Source organism: Artemia franciscana, chromosome 1 (assembly GCF_032884065.1).
Source record: "Artemia franciscana chromosome 1, ASM3288406v1, whole genome shotgun sequence".
NCBI lineage: Eukaryota > Metazoa > Arthropoda > Branchiopoda > Anostraca > Artemiidae > Artemia > Artemia franciscana.
In genome coordinates, this window is record NC_088863.1 from 32890359 (window position 1) to 32908700 (window position 18342).

Below are 18342 nucleotides of genomic sequence, written 5' to 3' on the forward strand. Positions count from 1 at the left end.
CATAATAAACTTATACTTTTGACGTATCTTTTGATATCAAATTCAGTTTCTTAGAGCTTCTGTTTCTATTGAGTCAGATAGTTCTGTATTTACAGTTTGGTACCATGAGGTGCTATTTTTATCCAATTAATATAGCCGAGAATGTTTGGTTCATCACTGCAATATAAAACCGAGTTGATCAAAACGGACGGCTTATTTTTGAAGGATAGTTAATTATCAATTGAGTTAAGGACCAAACTAGGCGAGAATGTGTTTAAAGTAACAATTCCAATATTTCAATTAAGAAAAAAAGTTTCATGTTGCTTGATATAAACGAGAAAGGCTTGTCCATCCCCCCCAAAATGGAATGAGAAACTTCCAACTTAATTTTTTTGTACTGGCTTCAAAGAACAAAAATAAAAACCTTGCTAAAAAGACATATCAATCAATATCAGAATTTAAGAAAGAAAACCGGATATAATTTAAATAAAATAGGGGAAAAAAACAAAAACTTTCAATAATAAAAATCCAAATGTTTGGACTTCATGTACGGGAGCTTTTACTAACGATGTAGATGAAGTTAAATTACATTAAACGCAACATATAAAGAAAATGACAAAAAAGCACAAACATGGAAAACAGCAACAAAACAAATAAATCAAACTCACATCTTAATAACACACTGAGCTGCTGTCTATTTGACAAGCCACTGGCTTCGGGTTTCCTTGCTGATAGTTGTGAACATAATTGATGAAAAAAGTAAATAAGTCATTTCATACCCCAATCGAAAGTGGAGAGTAATAAAAAAAAAAATCCCTGTTAAGTTTCCGATGACAAGCTCCGATGTGAAGCTGTGTGAATACCCTATTATGTGTTTTTTCATGGATCCCAAAACTCAGAAGCCCGCGACAGTTCAATACCAGGTTTACTGAAAAAGGATGGTGTCTATTTTATTGACGCTGGCGACAAGGTCGCAGGAGAATCTATTTGAATCAAGTTTACTAATATTACCTTCAATTGAAAAAGCACAAAATAACTTTATTTGTTTACTTGTCGTTTCAGTTGGACGAAGCATTCGCGCTACGCCCGGTATCTAATTCATTAAATTCGTTACCTATTAAGGGGTGTCGGAAAAACTGTTTAATAATTAATTAAGATTTTCCATTTTATTTGCACTGCAATGGCTATTGCGATTTTATCCCTATCTTGTTTTCGACTTTAACAAGCTCCAATTAGTATGTTGTTAGATGGCAAATTTTCATTGTAAAATAGTTTTTAAGCTCAATTGCCCTTAGTTCTTTAACTTTAATTTATTTTTGTAAAGTGAATTTAACTATCTCAGGAGCCTCAATAACCAAGACGTTTTTAATTGCTTAATACTCAATGGCTCTAATAATTCCTATGAAAGAAAAGTTCATGAAAGAAATGAACTTGTGATAAGGTATCATCAAATGACTCTTAACCTGTCAGATTTTCTGGAATATTAGCTCCCCGATTCTAGTGGGTATTATAATTACTTACTGCTACAAGGCCTGTATTTTCAATAGGCCGTGTCTTAGCAGTAAAATGTTTTTGCTCTTGATTATTAACGTCTCCTCTAGAAACCAGCTTCTGTTGAGACGATCTTCCTTGTCCCACATTTTTCTCTTTGTTTCTTGATGGGACGATCTAAAACAAACTTCATAATCTCTTTTTATTCTCTTTTTTTCTCTTAATAAAAAAACAATAACACTTGGTGGGGCGCGCGTCCCCCACTCCCCCTGTATCAGTCCCTGGGGCTGTTTCTGACAATTTATTTAACACAGCTTCTAGTTCTACATCTGTGAAAGGCAAGTTATATGGTTCATTATTTTCCTCCTCTGCTAGTTTTCTGGCTTCAGCAAATACTTTAGAATGAAGGACTGTCTTTATAAATGGATGCTCTTTGCCTATGGTCTGTCTTAGGTGCCTAACTCGTGCTTCGGCTTTTTTCCTGTCATCAGATATTAGCTCTCATCAGGCCATGTACAACGATCATCAAAGTTTTTGTAGTCATTTAAGTCAATTGGCAAAAATTTTGAAAATAGAAAACTCTAGATTGGCTTCCACTTAATAAGGTGCCATTCAGCTTTAGTATTTGATCAAGCCTTTGTTTTGGAATTCTTTTGTTCACCTCTAGGCCTTCTAATGACTAGTTCAAATCAGAAAGATTGTGAACTAGGGTAGCCTTGGCCTGCTGGTGTTTGTTGCATTAAGACTATGTAGGCTATGCTTGTAAGCCTTCTAGCCAACTTATCCCATATAGACATTTTTGTATTTTTTGAAAATTTCAGTTATGAGGCTTTTCACAGTTTTGGAATAGGCCAAGGATAGGCTTATTGTCAATTATATTTTCATCATTTGTCAGAATTGCTGGACTAAGATCCTTCAATATCATCTTCTGTTCTTTGTTTATATGGTCCTCCCTATTTAAAGCTCAATGTTTCAATCTGTAAAAAAACCTTGTCATGGCCAGCTACTAGGCTATATTAGGCTACAGTCTATCAGTTTAGTGGATGGCTTCTAATCAAAATTGTGGTATTACCACAGAGTCTCTTGTGAAGGAAATATCAGGGTAAGATACTATGTAGGCTAGATTTTCAGTTAATTGTCACCTCAACAGTTTTTTTTAGCCTATCTCTTTAGAAAGATTGAAAATCTTTTTTGGTATAGGCTATATCACACAGAAAATGGGTTGCTTCACCATTAGTTTTGTCTAAATTTTCTACATAGTCTAAGTAGGACAAATCCTGTAGGAACTAGTCAATGATGGTGGTGGCTTGGCTCATTAGGCCCATCCTAAACTGTGTGCCAGAACTTGATGCACCAATTTCTGTCAACAGCTGACTCAAAGGCTTTAGCACTAAGGGACATGACTATATTATGGCTAAGATAGTTTCATAGGCCATCCAAACAGTTGGAGAAAAATTTGTTTTGCTGCCTAGTAGGCTATTAGCACATTTTTTGGCAAAAATTTATGGAGTATCCTCTTGGTGTTGAAAGTGTCTATCTGGAATAAGTTTGGAATGATATCAAGGTTGCAGATCAATTCATATGCCATTATTACATCCCATGTAATAGGATGTAATAATACATCCCCCATTATTACATTATGGCTTCATTGGTATATGAGAGATTATATCATGAGCCTTTGAAGTCTTTTAGAATATGGCAACTTTTGAAAACCCCTAATGTATTTTGACTCTCATTGCTGCAAAGATTTTACAATTGATTGATCTTGCTTCTAAACTAGAGTAGTAATGGGCATCCCAAATTCTAATTTAGGTCAGATCAGGTCCTTTAGGAGCTTAGTAATCACTGCTGGGGATCTACTACAGAATGTTCTCTTTATTATACAAAATGTTTGTTTGGCATCAGCTACAACAGACTACATGTGTAAATTGAATTTGAGCTAATCATCAACCAAGACTACCAGATCTTTTTTGTAGTGACTGTTTAGAACCATCATTGGACTCCATAAGGCATTAGATTGGCCCTGACAGTTATTAGCTCCAAAGTGTGTGATGTTACATTTCTGGATATTAAATTATAGTCACCAGGTGTTTACCCACATTGAAATCTGCTTTGAGGTCTTTGGTACTTGAGGGGATCAGACCAATTATTTTGGAATCATCCACATAAAAATAAATTTTATTCTTTGTGAGTGAAGAGAGATCATTTATATAAATATTAAAAAAAAGTTGGGCCTTAAACCATGCCTTGGTCTACCCTGCTTTCTACATCTGCCAGTTCAGAGAGGAAAATGGTTCTGTCATCCCCAAATACTTTTACTACTTGCTTTCTGTTGGTTAGAAATTGCATTGTCCAATTTACAATTTCATTTTTGTGGCCTATTGCTTGAGTTTAAAATTTGGCCTTGGATGGCATACTTTATTAGACACTTTTCTAAATGGAGCTTGGAGCAAATTGCAGCTTCCAAGCTACAATTTAAGGTAATTAACATCTTGTCAACTGAAGATCCCATGACATAAGTTTTGTGACATCAGTTAATGCAACACTAACACTTTCGAATGCTTTCATAATTAACAGTAGATTCTAATCTGAGATGTACACATGAAGCTTAAGCCTAAACTTAGAAAATGCTCCCTAGTTTATGATCTGGATTCTGAAGTTAACATTAAGTATCTAAGTTAAGAATTGACTCAATCATGGATTCAATCTAAGGCAAAGATTCTGAAGCGGAATAATATTATATAAACAGAGTCAAAGCTGGAGTTAGGTTTTTTCTTGGGGGGGGGGCAAATGTAACTTTGCTGCTCCCTGCCACATCAACAATACTGTAAATAGCATATTACAATTTGAGCTTATTTTGCTGTCTCCTGGATGTTTCTGCCTAGGGTCCTTTACCTCTCTAGCCCCAACCCCTCTAGATCTAGCCCTAAACAGGGTAGGATATATAGGTAGCTTTAGCCCAATTTTATGCTCTTTGCAACATTCATAGTAATTTTTGTGACATGACAATTCCCCCCTCCCACTAATGGATCCAGATATAGTCTTAGGCTATTTACAAAACCAAACATTGAAGTGGTGAAATTCCTTCTATATAATATGAAGCAAGTTTAGTCACATTTCCATCTTTCTTTCAATTTTTATCCATGTTTTTAAGATATTCTTTAATGATACAATTTTGTTTGATTTCATGTGTAATTTTTGTGACATGACAATTCCCCCCTCCCACTAATGGATCCAGATATAGTCTTAGGCTATTTACAAAACCAAACATTGAAGTGGTGAAATTCCTTCTATATAATATGAAGCAAGTTTAGTCACATTTCCATCTTTCTTTCAATTTTTATCCATGTTTTTAAGATATTCTTTAATGATACAATTTTGTTTGATGTCATGTGTAACACTACTGTCAGATTTAAAAATGACATCACTTTCCCAGCACACTGGTTATTTTGAGAAATATTATAATTGTGTATAAAATTTTGCTTTCACATGGAAAAAACACAATTTAAAAAATGTCTGCAAATATACATAGCAATGCTGTCAGGCAAACAGCATCATTCTTGAAACCTGATATGGCACCTCAATTTCTGATCAAATGAGGTTAAATCATCAACAAATGATTTGAAGACATTTATGAAAATGTAATTAATTGACTCTTGCTGCATGTTATAAAGCAAGAATTTTGTCACTTTTATTCTTTTGTTTTGTATATAGCCTAGGGCTATATCTGGGACTAATAGAGACATGTTCAGGTATAAATTGCCACAGATATGACTATAAAACTCACAAAGGACACAATTATAAGGTGCTATGCTTCTTGTTTTATAGTGTTATCTTTGGAGAAGCCCTAACTCTATAGTGTTACCAAACGTGCTAATAAAGTAAAAGTAGTGCTTTTAGATTCCCTTTTTTGTGCTCCTTCTAAATATCATGGTTGCTTTTCTGGAAATGCAAACCTAATTAATTAGAAAATAAATCCAAACCCAAAAGAAAACAATGAAAAACTACTCCATGTTATGGAGAATTTTTCTTTTAATCAGAATATTATGCTTGCTTCCATTGCTATCCACTTTTAAAAATCATTGCAAATAATATTTGTATCCAGTATTACAATCAATCACTGGCAAAACTGGATATCACCCCACCCTCACTTCCTCCAGCAAAAAGAAAAAGAAAAACCAATGCCTTTGTATTTATATATGAAAATGTATTTCTAGAGCAACAAACTTTTTATAGCTTACTACATTTGATATCAACAAATAAATATAATGAGTAACAAACTTTGTATAGTTTACTGCGTTTGACATTAACAAATAAATATATTGAAAGTGTGAAATATATTTGTTGATAAGTATAATACTCATTTTGTATCTCTAATAATAATATAAAAAAAACTTGCTATCTTAAGACATGCCTTTCTTAAGTGATTGTAGGTTTTGACTCTCAAGAGAGATGAGGGAATTAAGAAACAGTTTAATTTTTTATGTAAAATTGGATGTTTTAAAAAAAAAAATGTAAATCACACAACTTCATGAATATTCTAAAATAGCATGATAAAGGGTTGATGGTGAACTTTTCAAAATGTGGTCTGTTCTATTTTCAAATCTCATTTTCTATTTGTGAATTAAATGAATGGAGCATAAGCCAGCAATTTAGGAATTATAAATTGTAAGAATGATTGCATAAAGGGTAGGAAGCAACTTTGGACAAAAAAGAGTGTTTTTCTTATTTTTTTTTATTTGTAGAATACCAAATAGGTGTACAGATGATTAAAATAAAACTTTATTAGCACTTCCACTTGGAAAACTAGCCACAGCTATAATTACCCCTATAATTTCTTACAGTTTTAACTTAACTTTTTGTAAGCTAGCTCTCGCCCCTCCTGACCCCAGAAACAGATTACTGAGCTCTTAGCTGGCTATAAGTAATTTACTGTTGTTGTTGTGGAATATTAAAAACAAATCTCCCATAGCTAACTACTCTGAAGAGTCATTTTTAATATTCATTTACAAGTTATAAATACAATAGTTATAAGAGTAGGGCAAATATAAAAAAATGCCTACATTTTAGGGGGGGGCTTTTCCTAGTATATGCCTTGGTTTCTTAAAATTAATTGTTAATTTGTATGTAGAAACTGTCAAAGATTTTATGAGCATTTTAAACATCTTAATATCTGGGGTGGAAGATATTTCCAGCATTCTTGTGCACATACTTAAGCTTCTGATTTTGCTCATGATTTTTTACCTATAACATGAATGTATAATTATTGGCACTTAACTCCTTGACAGGTTTTATGATTTTCTCAAGTCACATAATTTATTCATATCTTCCTTGATATCTGAGAATATTTAGCATGCAAAGCCCTAAGGGCATTCAGCTGTTTTGTTCTTGACACAAAGCATTGACACTCAATAAACCAGTGAACTAGGATAACAGAGATTTAATGCTTAATAAAGGAAAATTCTTCCTTCTTTTGTTTCTATTTGTGGTAATTACTAATTACTGTGGTAATTCCTTATAAGTACAATGCAACAAGGATTCCTTGTAGATAGGACGATAACGTTTAGAGGTATAATCTATTTTTTCAATTCATTCATCAGCAACATCAATTAAAGATAAAATGGTGTTGATGAGGAGACTAGCCTTGCTTTATGCTATCCTGTATGGTACTATTTGCATAGGAACCTGAAAATTGCCTGCTACCCTTGTCAAATTACAACATATACAATTAGCTTCTGTAGTTTTAGAATTTGTTTCAATCTTAAGAGCTGTTTTACAAGTTTAGTCATGTCAATGTTATTTCAGAGCTGTAGTCTATTTTTGCCCATTCAATTCATCAGCAATATTAATCAAAAATAGTAAAGGGTGGCAATCAGATTTCCATTCTTGTATTTATTTTAGACAAATTAGAATGATGAAGCAGTGGATTATTTGATAATTATTTGCAATTAGGGTGTACAGTGTAAAGATGTTCCAGTTATACAGAACAGATTCCCCAAAGACTCCTCCTTCTTCTCCCTTAAAATGACTTATAAGCAATGTACATCATTTTCTTGGGCTTTTATAAATATTAAGGAACGAGGGTCAAAAGGCACGTGAGGACGCATGGGCCTTGCATACATGCATGCTTGTAATAACTAAATGTAAGTTTTGGTGGAGATCATTTTGCTTCTTTTATACCATGGGTTGCTTTTGCTCATTATGGAATAATGATAATTATAAGTTGCTTTCACATGCTCTAGGAGCAGAATTTCAATAAGAGATCAGAGATTGGTTACAGTCACCTTTTTTCACTTTTTATGGCACTTGGTTAACCAAGTGACATATAGCAATTGCAAATTCTGTCAGTCTGTCTGTTGGTCTGTCAGTCCTGGTTTTGCTACTTTCAGCACTTCCAGGTAAGCTAGGACGATGAAATTTGGCAGGTGTATCAGGGACCGGACCAGATTAAATTAGAAATAGTCGTTTTCCCGATTTGACCATCTGGGGGGGGAGTGGGGGGCAGTTAATTCGGAAAAATAGAAAAAACAAAGTATTTTTAACTTATAAACAGGTGATGGGATCTTCATGAAATTTGATGTTTGGAAGGATATCATGTCTCAGAGCTCTTATTTCAAATCCCGACCAGATCCGGTGATATTGGGGGGAGTTGGAGGGGGGCAACCTAAAATCTTGGAAAACACTCAAAGCGGAGATATTAGGATGAAACTTGGTGCGAGGAATTAAAACATGTCCAAGATACATGACTGACATAACCGGACTGGATCTGCCCTGTTAGGTGGAGTTGGGGGGGGGGGGGTAATTCGAAAAAATTAGAAAAAAAACTAGGCATTTGTAACTTACAAACAGGTGATCAGATCATAATAAAATTTGATATTTAGAAGGATCTTGTGCTTTAGAGCTCTTATTTTAAATCCCGACCAGATCCAGCGACATTGGGGGGCGTTGGAGGAGGAAACCGGAATTCTTGGAAAACATAAAAAATAAGGTATCTTTATCTTACGAATGGGTGATCGGATCTTAATGAAACTTGATATATAGAAGGATCTTATGTCTCAGATGCTCCATTTTCAATTCGAGTTGGATCCGGGGACATAAGGGGTTGGAGGGGGAAAAATTAAATCTTGAAAAGTGCTTAGAGTGGTAAGATTGGGATGAAACTTGATGGGAAGAATAAGCAAAAGTTATAGATACGTGATTGACATAATTGGAACGGATCTGTTCACTTTGGAGGAGCTGGGGGGTGTTGATTTGGAAAAATTTTAAAAATGAGGAATTTTTAACTTAAGAACAGGTAACCAGATCTTAATGAAATTTGTTATTTAGAAGGAACTCATGTCTCAGAGCTCTTTTTTCAAATCCCGACCAGATCTGTTGACATTGGGGGGGAGTTGGAGGGGAAACCAGAAATCTTTGAAAACGCTTAGAGTAGACAAATTGGGATGAAACTCGGTGGAAAGCATAAGCAAATGCCGTAGATATGTAATTGACGTAACCGTACTGAATCCACTCTCTTTGGGGGAGTTAGGGGGTGGGGGTTCAGTGCTTTGGCGAGTTTGGTGCTTCTGGACGTGCTAGGACGATGGAAATTGTTAGGTTTGTCCAAGAGCTGTACAAATTGACTCGATAAAGCCGTTTTCCCCGATTAGACCTTTTGGGGGTTGAAGAGAGATGAAAAAGTAGAAAAAATGAGGTGTTTATAACTTACGAGTGGGTGATCAGATCTTAATGAATTTTGATATTTAGAAGGACCTTATGACTCAGAGCTCTTATTTTAAATCTCGACCGGCATTAAGCCTCCGATTTTCCTTTGAAATCAATCTATTGATTCTTAGAATTTCGCTAGAGCTCATACCATATGAGCTCTTGGCTCTTGGCTTGTCTGGCCTCGTCAAAAGTGCCATATGAGCTCTTAGCTCTTGTTTTTTTTAGGAATATCACCTTTTCAAGGAATATGTCACTAAAGTCACTTTCTTTTGCTCATGTTTTGAGGTTTTTTTCAGCAATTCAGTGAATTATGGAAGGTTGGACATTCAAGTTCCTTGAAAAGGTAAGTTTACTCATGATAAATAATCATCCCATGACTGCTCATAAACCACTGTTCACTGAGTAGCCACCCAAATTGGCTGCTTAGGAGATGGATATTTTTGCCCTGATTCTCAAGTTATGTTTCCAGTATTGGCTTCTCTTTTTGTGTTTGGGTGTTGCCTGTAGAGGGTACAAATAAAGGCCCATTAGTTTAGGGGATGCCAAAAAGTAGAAAGAAATAAGTATCTTTCATTGTGTTGCAAGAGAACTTCTTTCTGAGATTAACATAGAGAAAGTCCAGGGAAAGTGGTCATTATTACAGTTGGACCATGTGTGATCACCCACAAACATTACAAAATCGATAGCTATTGACAAATGACCCTAGAACTGAAAACACCAGGCGGTGGTTTGAAATATTAGATCTTGAATCAAGTAGTTAGAGCAGCTCTTTTGCCCTGCCATGGAAATGTAGATGTGGAGCAAGGATTTTCTTGCTCAGCTCCGTTGATGACTAGCATGCAAGCCTGTATAGAGGAGAGGACACTAAACGATGATTTTTTTTGTTTCTAATGCTCTGTGCAACTATGAGAACAAACCAAGCTGTGTTTGGCTAGATCAGCTAGACCTAGCTATGGATTTTACCTTATTTGTCGAAAACAGGATGAACTGGAAAAAGAAAAGCATGAAGGTGAAAAGAAATATGCTGAATTGGCAGTCCAGAACCTTGTCCAGAGGAAGCAGAAAATAGCACAGCGAAAAAAAGAGATGGCTAAATAGAAGAAATTGGCGATACTATTTTGAAAGAAGCTGGAGAACATCTGAAGACAGTAGTAAAAGAGAAGGACTTTTAAAAATTGGCCTGGCTCATACCATGCTGGAAGCAGCACTAAAAGCTCATTCCAAAGAAAGGGAAATGGCTAATGATGCTGAATCTGTGAAGTATTTGTTTTGAACAGAAAATCAGCACTAATCAATCGTATTTCAAAAAAGCCTAAGAAGTAGTGACACTAATTATATTAAGTGTAATTCTACCAATGATATGTTGCACTCACTCACGGGCGCCAATCTCACGGATTATTCTAGTTCGTAAACATTCAAAGGTTCTGCTTAACTAAGGTTGTTTGTTCTTTGTACCTTAATTGAAGTTGTGCTTTCATTAAAGTTATCTTTTGGTATGAGCAAATAAATTAATTTAAGATCCTGCCTTCTTTTCTGCAACCTCGCGGGCCTTTAGAGGGTGATGACGATCATAAGGAAGTAACTGGGACTTGTGCAGTTCATATGCCAGTTCTCTGAGTGCCTCTTGGTATTTTGTCACTTTTTTTGTGAAATAACTAAAGTCACTTTTTGGGACCGTTGCTGTTCTTCTTTTCCCGCAAACAAGGGCTTTTCAGTCGAGACTATTCAGCCCTTTTCCTTCTGATTAACTCTGTGAGATGAACAAGCTTTTACAGATGTTTCTTTTGACTATTTCAAATTGTTTTAATTACTTTTAACTTTTGAATTTAAGTTCCAAATGGAAATTGTATATATTAACAAACTAAAAAAGAAGACACAAAAGCGTAATGTCAACTAATTTTCAAGATCAAAACTTCAAAATCGAAACGATGTTCCAGCAAAACTTACCTAGGTAGTATGATTAGTTAAGACGGTGGGTGCAAGGAAGATGTTAAAAGTTGGAATAGCCAGGGCCCAGGTGTTTAAACCGAGATTGGAACAATAGGAAGATAAGTCTATGGACCAAGATTAGTATATTAGAAGCTACAGTGATGATACAGTGGTATAGTGGATAGTGGTATGGCTTTGAAGCGTGGGCGCTCCGATTAACGGAGGAGGAGGAGAAGAGAGAGAGAGAGAGAGAGAGAGAAGGAAAAAGAGAGACTTTTATATTAAAAACGAATTTCACAGCGCGTGGCGCCGAATTAGCGCTTTATGTCAGGTATTACAATCAGACAAAACTTGTCGAATAAAAATAAAGGAAAACACAGACAAAGATGCACAGTGTCAGACAGATACTTGTCTGATCAGAGGAAAATCGATCATCAACTAAAAACTGAGTCAATATAACAAAACTGATTAATAACGTTTACAAATGCAGGAATGAAACTCCTCCTGTATCTGTTTTGGATTTGTGGGAGAGGTTGAAGGGTGGGGACTTTCTGGGAGTTGGGTCTTTGAGGTCGGGATCTTAAAGGTTGAGAAGCGGGGGGAATAAATCTTGGAAACGGTGGTTTGTCATTGCGTTATTGTCAAACCGGGTACACAGGAGGGATCTTCTCTCTGATAGCGTAGTGACCTGGAAATGCTTGAGAAGAAAGTGATATGGGAGTTTTCCTTGACCATAGATAATTCTTAGTGCTCGCCTCTGACCTGACTCTATTGATTAAGATTGGGAAATAGTTAAGCCAAAATGCCAAACCGGACAAGAATCTTCAAGAATAGGGTAGATGAAACTTGTCAAAATTCTTAAAAGGTGGATTGCAGTGCAAGAAAACCTGAAAGAAAATTTAAGCGTAGAAAGTGCCAAATTAGCTTGCTTTGTGAGGTTAGTAACGTGGATCTCGCACTGTAGATCGCTCGAGATAGTGATACCGAGGAGTTTGCACTGCTCGATGGACATCTCCAAAGGGATGGGTTGCTTGAACGAAGGTGTACTTCAAGAAACTGATAGTCATTATATTTGACTTTTTGGTATTCAAAGTCATGTTGGTCTGTGAAGAGTCACTGGAAATATTTTCCATGATTTCCATGGCTGAGCGCTTAAAATTTTTCTGGCATTTTTTTCAGTAAGGAAATGTCGTTGATAAATTTCCAGCAGTCAGGGTGTTCAGTAGCAAGTCCATTTATCATAATCAGGAACAGAAGCGGGCCAGGGAGGGTACCCTGGGGCACATCACAGTAAACTGGAAGGAGATCTGAATAGACATTTTTATACTTTACACATTGAGCTCTACTGTAAAGGAAAGATGCTATTATTCTAACAATTTTTGGGTTAACATGAAATTCTTTTAGGACTCTTTAACTTAAAGCATTGTGGTTAATCAGATCAAAAGCTTTTTGGAGGTCTATTAGAAGTAGATATAGCCAAACATCAGGATTTTCCAAATTTTCATATTTTGTATCAAGTAAGCTTACAAGATGGTGATTAGTAGAAAGGCCACGTTGATTACCAAATTGATTTGGGTCAATGAGTCGTTCAATTTTTGATTTGAGCCAATCAGTCAGAAAGCTTTCATATAATTTCGAAAAACTGAGGTGAGCGTAATCGGTCGAACCCCATTGAAAACCTCCTCAGCGCCCTTCTTCTGAATCAGCGTCATGAATCCCTGCTTCCAGGTGTCAGGGTAGCATCCACTTTCAGTTATCGTGCAGAAAGTATTTGATAGTGGTAAAACCAGCTTGTCAGCAAAGGATGAGGATTTTTTATGTTCACCAGGGAAATTGTCTACAGATTGTTTTGGGTGCCTGACTGCCTGACCTTATCTCGAACATTAAGCTGTACGAAAGCTGTGGTTCAATCTCACTTTAGTGCTATAGTGCAAGAAAGGATGATATGGCTAGAACATGTTATGCTGATGAAGGATAACAAATGGCCAAATATTATCCTTGTCGGCCAACCATATAAGGCGAAACGAAAATTACGTCGTCCCTGAATAGAGTGGAAGAATATAACAAAATATCTAAGGGAAATGAGACCTTCTTTGGAGAGTGCAAAGAGGGAGGCTTTGAACAGACTAGGGTGGAGGAGGAGCTTGTGTATCTGTGTTGGACTCAGGCGACTTTGTGCTGGAGTAAGTTAGTAGTAGTAGTATTTCGGCAAAAATAAAAAATCGGAAAAAATATAGATGGCTTAATATTATCCAACTATATAAATAAATAATATAATAATTAAATTAATATATATAACTATATTAACTACATATATATATATATATATATATATATATATATATATATATATATATATATATATATATATATATATATATATATATATATATATATATATATATATATATATATATATATATATATATATAACTATATAAATATATAATAATTATATATAAATTTAACAGTTTAAAGAAACTACAAAGAAACTTACTTTGAAGTCTCAATAACATTTAACACCATTAATAAATTTTCAAAAAAGTTGTTGGAGCATGCAATTGGATGTTCAAGTGGATTGTTTTGAAGCTTTCATTTAACAACTATATTTTTCATTTATATGCAATACAATCTCACATACAAATTTATAAAGACATAATTATCACGTAAAGACTGTCTCATCTACTATAAAGACTGTCTCATGCAACTAAATTGGTTGCTTCTAATTTATCTTGACTCTGCTCAGATTTCTTTCAGTAAATCTTTTGATCCTAGGAGTTGAAATATAAGAAGATTGAGAATATAAGCATTGAAATATAAACATTGAGTTCTGAGCTCTGTGTGCAGGTATAGTCAGAAATACTTTTGGCTGATAGTGAGATTTTGTGGTATTTGAAGCATTTTAACTGTTTACATTGGAATATTGGCATTTACTGCATATTCTGTGCAGACGTCAGAATATTACATTCAAATAGGCAATGGTCAATTGTTTCATTTTTAAATTACAGTACCTGTAAAGAGGGGAGGAGGGAAAGAGCTACTTGATTTAGGGAACTGATATGAAAACAGCCTGAAAATTTAGTCCATTTGAGCCAGACTGAATTCTATGATGAATTTTAGAAATGTGCTTAATGAGGAGGGGCGACAAAATTGGATTGTTTTTATTTAACAATACATCTGATAATTTTCAGTGGTATATCTCTCTAATGGGGATTGGTACCCCACTTGGCTGGTCAATATTTAAAGCGGTTTGTTTGCAATTGATCCGCCTGATGGTTAACAGTTACGTCTGAGTGGCTTGGAATATACTAAAGATGAGTTCTTTTGCCTCTTGAAGCAAGATTATCAGTAATACTAATACAATAAAATGTGTCTATGTCCTTCTTATTCTAAAAAGCTGAAGACAGCGGCTTTAGGCTTGACAAAGAGTCAGAATAAACTTTAATATTTTGTAAATTAGCAATCAAAGGTTGATTATTCATGAGATGCTCAATGCCATGATTATGGCATTTTACTCTGAGACATTAAAGAAACATTATCACAAATTCTCTCACCTATTGCAGTATTAAGGGGCGGAAGAAAAGCTCTACTTGCCACCTTCTCATTAATTTTGGACCCGTCAATAAAAATTTGTGGTTTTTATATGTAATTGTATTAAGCTCAGCAAATTTTTTTCTGGATGAAAGCAATGGGGGTAAGCTCTCTAGTCCACTTTGAGATTTTTGTCCACATTAGTCCACATTAGTGTTTATTATGGGGATTGACCAACTCCATGGGGGGGTGGCTTTGGGGGAATATATGCGCAATAGACTTTACTGGCACTGGGAATTTTTTCTGGGTATTGGTATATTCATTTGCAATGCCTCTATACATGGATGGATTTCTTAACCAGTTATGCAGGGTATGTGAGCTATTGGCTTCAATTTTTGTCAGATATGTTATCAAAAGAAATCTTCGTCTTTCATTTATTGTTGATAATCCACTCTCAGTAAGCAAAAACTTGTTGGTTTCCTAAGACCAAATATGAGACGGATTTTATCATGTCATATTGTTTCAATTTTTTGCATCAGGGTCTTTGCACAAGCATTATAAAGAAATAGCCCATAATCAATATGGGGTCTTATATGTGATTTATAAAATTGGAGTGAAGTTTTCTCATTACAACCGAAGGTGTGGATAGTAGTCTTTTTGTTATTCTTATTTTTCTATAGCATTTTTTTTTTTTTTATTGTGTTTGTGATGCGAAAGTGGAAATTAAGTCTTTGATCAAGTGTGAGACCTAGGTAATTAATTCGATTGTTCTGTGGAATAATTATTCCATTTGGAGTTAGTCTTGCATTAACATTATTTTGCTTATGGCGAAATTGGATGATTTTTGACTTGGTGGGTGCAATGGGTGAATCAGAATTTTGAGAAAATTTTTCAAATTGTAATTGTGACTTTTGCAACTTTGAATGTGCAAACTCAAAAGTGTTGCCCACAATACCAGATCATCAGCACACTGTAAATTGGTGTGTGGGAGGTTTTTGTCCTAGAAAAATAGGGAGATGAGGAGGCAGATCAGGACTGCACTCCGTGGAAGACCTTTGGTTATTGTAGTTTTGGGTGAGGAGGCTGGACCTACACAAACAATGAAACTTCAATTTTCTATGAAAGATTTCATTAAGAATACTAGCTTGGGGGAGGGGTAATCCAAGACTTGCAAGTTTAACTAAAAGGATCCAGAGGTTCACATTGTCATATGGCCCTTCAAAGTCTAGGAATACAGCAACTAGGATATTGTTTTTAGATAGGTATTTATTTATTGCATTTGTTAACAATATAAAGCATCTATTGATGATTGGTGTTTCCTAAAACCAGTTTGAGTATGAGGTATCCTATTACAAATCATTTTCTCCATTGCTTTTCCCAGCACAGGGGTAATCATTATCGGCCTGTAAGACTCAGGGTCATAGGTCATCGTTGGGACCAAAACATGAGAATTAAAAACCCTTCTTCTAAAAAAAACAGGGGTATCCTTATAATTTGTCATTTGGCTCATTATGGAAGAATGGGCCAAGCTCTGGGTTAAAAGGACTACCGTCTACATTTTTTTTTTAAATTCTCCAATGAACATTTTTTATCCTGATTCTGACCCAAGTCTTCCCCAGAAAAACGCCTAGAAATTTTTTTTCCTATCCACCAAAGCAATTTTTTACCATAACCATCTCTCTGTGGGACCTATAATCTATTCACTGTGAAGTAGCAAGGGAAATAAAAAAAAAATACAATGTGTAAATCAATGTTCTCAGTGAAGTAGCAATTTAAAACAAAAAAAAAAAAAAATCATGTATGCCCTGTATATCAAAATAGAGTATCTGCATTATCTAAGGAAAAGCTTATGAGATTTAGTTGAAATTTTCAAGGGGGAGGGGGCAAATTGGGCTTAAATTTTCACTTGGAGAGAGAGACGGAGTTGAACCAAAAGGAACTATATATAAAGATCATCAAATTGTACATCTGTAATATCTTGGAAGAATAGTTTGGGATTGAGCTGAAACTTTCAGAATGTTGGGGGGAGAGGTAAGGGACCTTCATGTTTAAGGTTAGATGGTAGAGGCAGTGGATATGGGAAAAGAATTATGTCCTAATCCATTTAAATTTTGAAACTATTTGTCTAAGCCGAACGTTCCTATTCACAGTGAAGTAGTTGGTTTAATAAAAAAAAGTCTATTCATCCAGCTTTATTTCACAGTATGTTGACCAGAATAATGTACTTTTTAATATATCTAGGGAATGACAAGGGGGATCAAGCCAAATCTTTCAGGAAACGCTTTGGGAGGGTAAGGGAACTAAAAATCAGTGGCATATTTAGAGGGGGGCCCAGTCCCACCCCCCGAGACTTACGAAAAAATTTGAGAGTTTAATGTCTTGCTCTCAACAGTCCCCTTGTTTTTTTGTTGTACAGTTCAATAATGTACTTAAAGTGCTGCACATCAATAAATTTCTCCTCTTTACTGAACTTTATGTATCTGTCTAGGTCATGCACTTTTAAGATCTCTTTCGCGTCTTTAGCCAAGAGTTGTCATTCCCTTGGTCATATCGTGCAAGTCTTATTTCATACTTCGTTTGACTATATTTGATCAGGTTGAAAGTTCTGTGAAGTTTTTGCGGGCGTTTGAATCAACATACTCTGGAATATTTAAGAAGAAAGTGCAATATATATTAGCAGGTATCTTAATGGCAAAACTGTCCACAATCTCAATATCTTTTTCTTCAAAAACATTGCATGCAGTTGATGAAGATGGTGATTTGACTCCTACAATACCAGTTGTTAGGCAAGTGTAGAAGATACTTGGCTAACTCCATTCCTGACAAAAGCATTCCAGTCAAAGTAATTAATAATGAATGGCAGTTTTTATTTCAGCTTTATTCACCATTTTCCTTTTTTCATATTTATAGATTCCCTAGAAAGATTGAACATTAAGAATGAAACAAGAATGTTGGATAACCATAATTGCGTTTTTTGTCCCATATCTTCCGAGGCTTTGGCTCACTTTTCCATTTTTTGAACCAAGTCCTTTCTCCTAATGCCTATAAAGAAAGGAAAATGCTGATCACAAGTTCAGTCCTCCTATCTCCTTTTGGCATTAGCATTATAATCAAATAAAATATGAAACATGACTGACAATTATGCAGCCATGAAGGTTACAGAATTGAAAATCTATTTTGGAATTCAAGGTTATGAAATACGTTAAATTTCAATAAAATGTAAAAATTTGAATTAGGTCGTTTTTTTTTTATCATGGTCTGAGGAAACAATTGCCAGAGTTCTTAAGTTTAAAATAGTCAAAGTAGCAGAAACGAAGAGGACTTAGGATAAAGGCCTGTGGCCGTTTTGGATTAAGAAAATGTGACTAATGTTGATTAATAGAGCCACACGAAAATGAAACAATTATTGGCTTGAAAAAGCTTCTATTTTGTGTTTCAATCTCTTGAAAAATATTTAAATGCATTAGTTCAAGAATTTGCAAATGAAACCAACTTTTCAATCAAACTTGCCTGAGACATTAAAATAACATCTGCGCCAAAGCATTAGTATTGCCTTTCATGAAATAGACCAACATTCAGAAGGCACCTCAGTCACTGTGCCCATTGTCACCTTGCTTGAAATTATTTTGGAGTCCTTTGATAACAATGACCAAATTTATGATGCTTGATAGTTGAACTTAGTGTGCAGGCACTGGAAACCAGAAA

General features: G+C 35.1%; 1 protein-coding gene across 2 annotated transcripts in view; it reads left to right on the top strand.

The window, feature by feature from the left end:
• The first annotated feature begins 1956 nt into the window (after window positions 1-1956).
• The window catches only part of LOC136028846 (homeobox protein extradenticle-like), a 62708-nt gene continuing 46322 nt past the window's right edge, over window positions 1957-18342 (top strand). Inside the window, exon 1 of one of the 2 annotated variants that reach the window (XM_065706783.1) lies at window positions 1957-2075. The gene's annotated coding sequence lies outside the window, so the exon portion shown is untranslated. The remainder of the gene's footprint in view (window positions 2076-18342) is intronic. The other variant, XM_065706791.1, reaches the window with a different exon arrangement.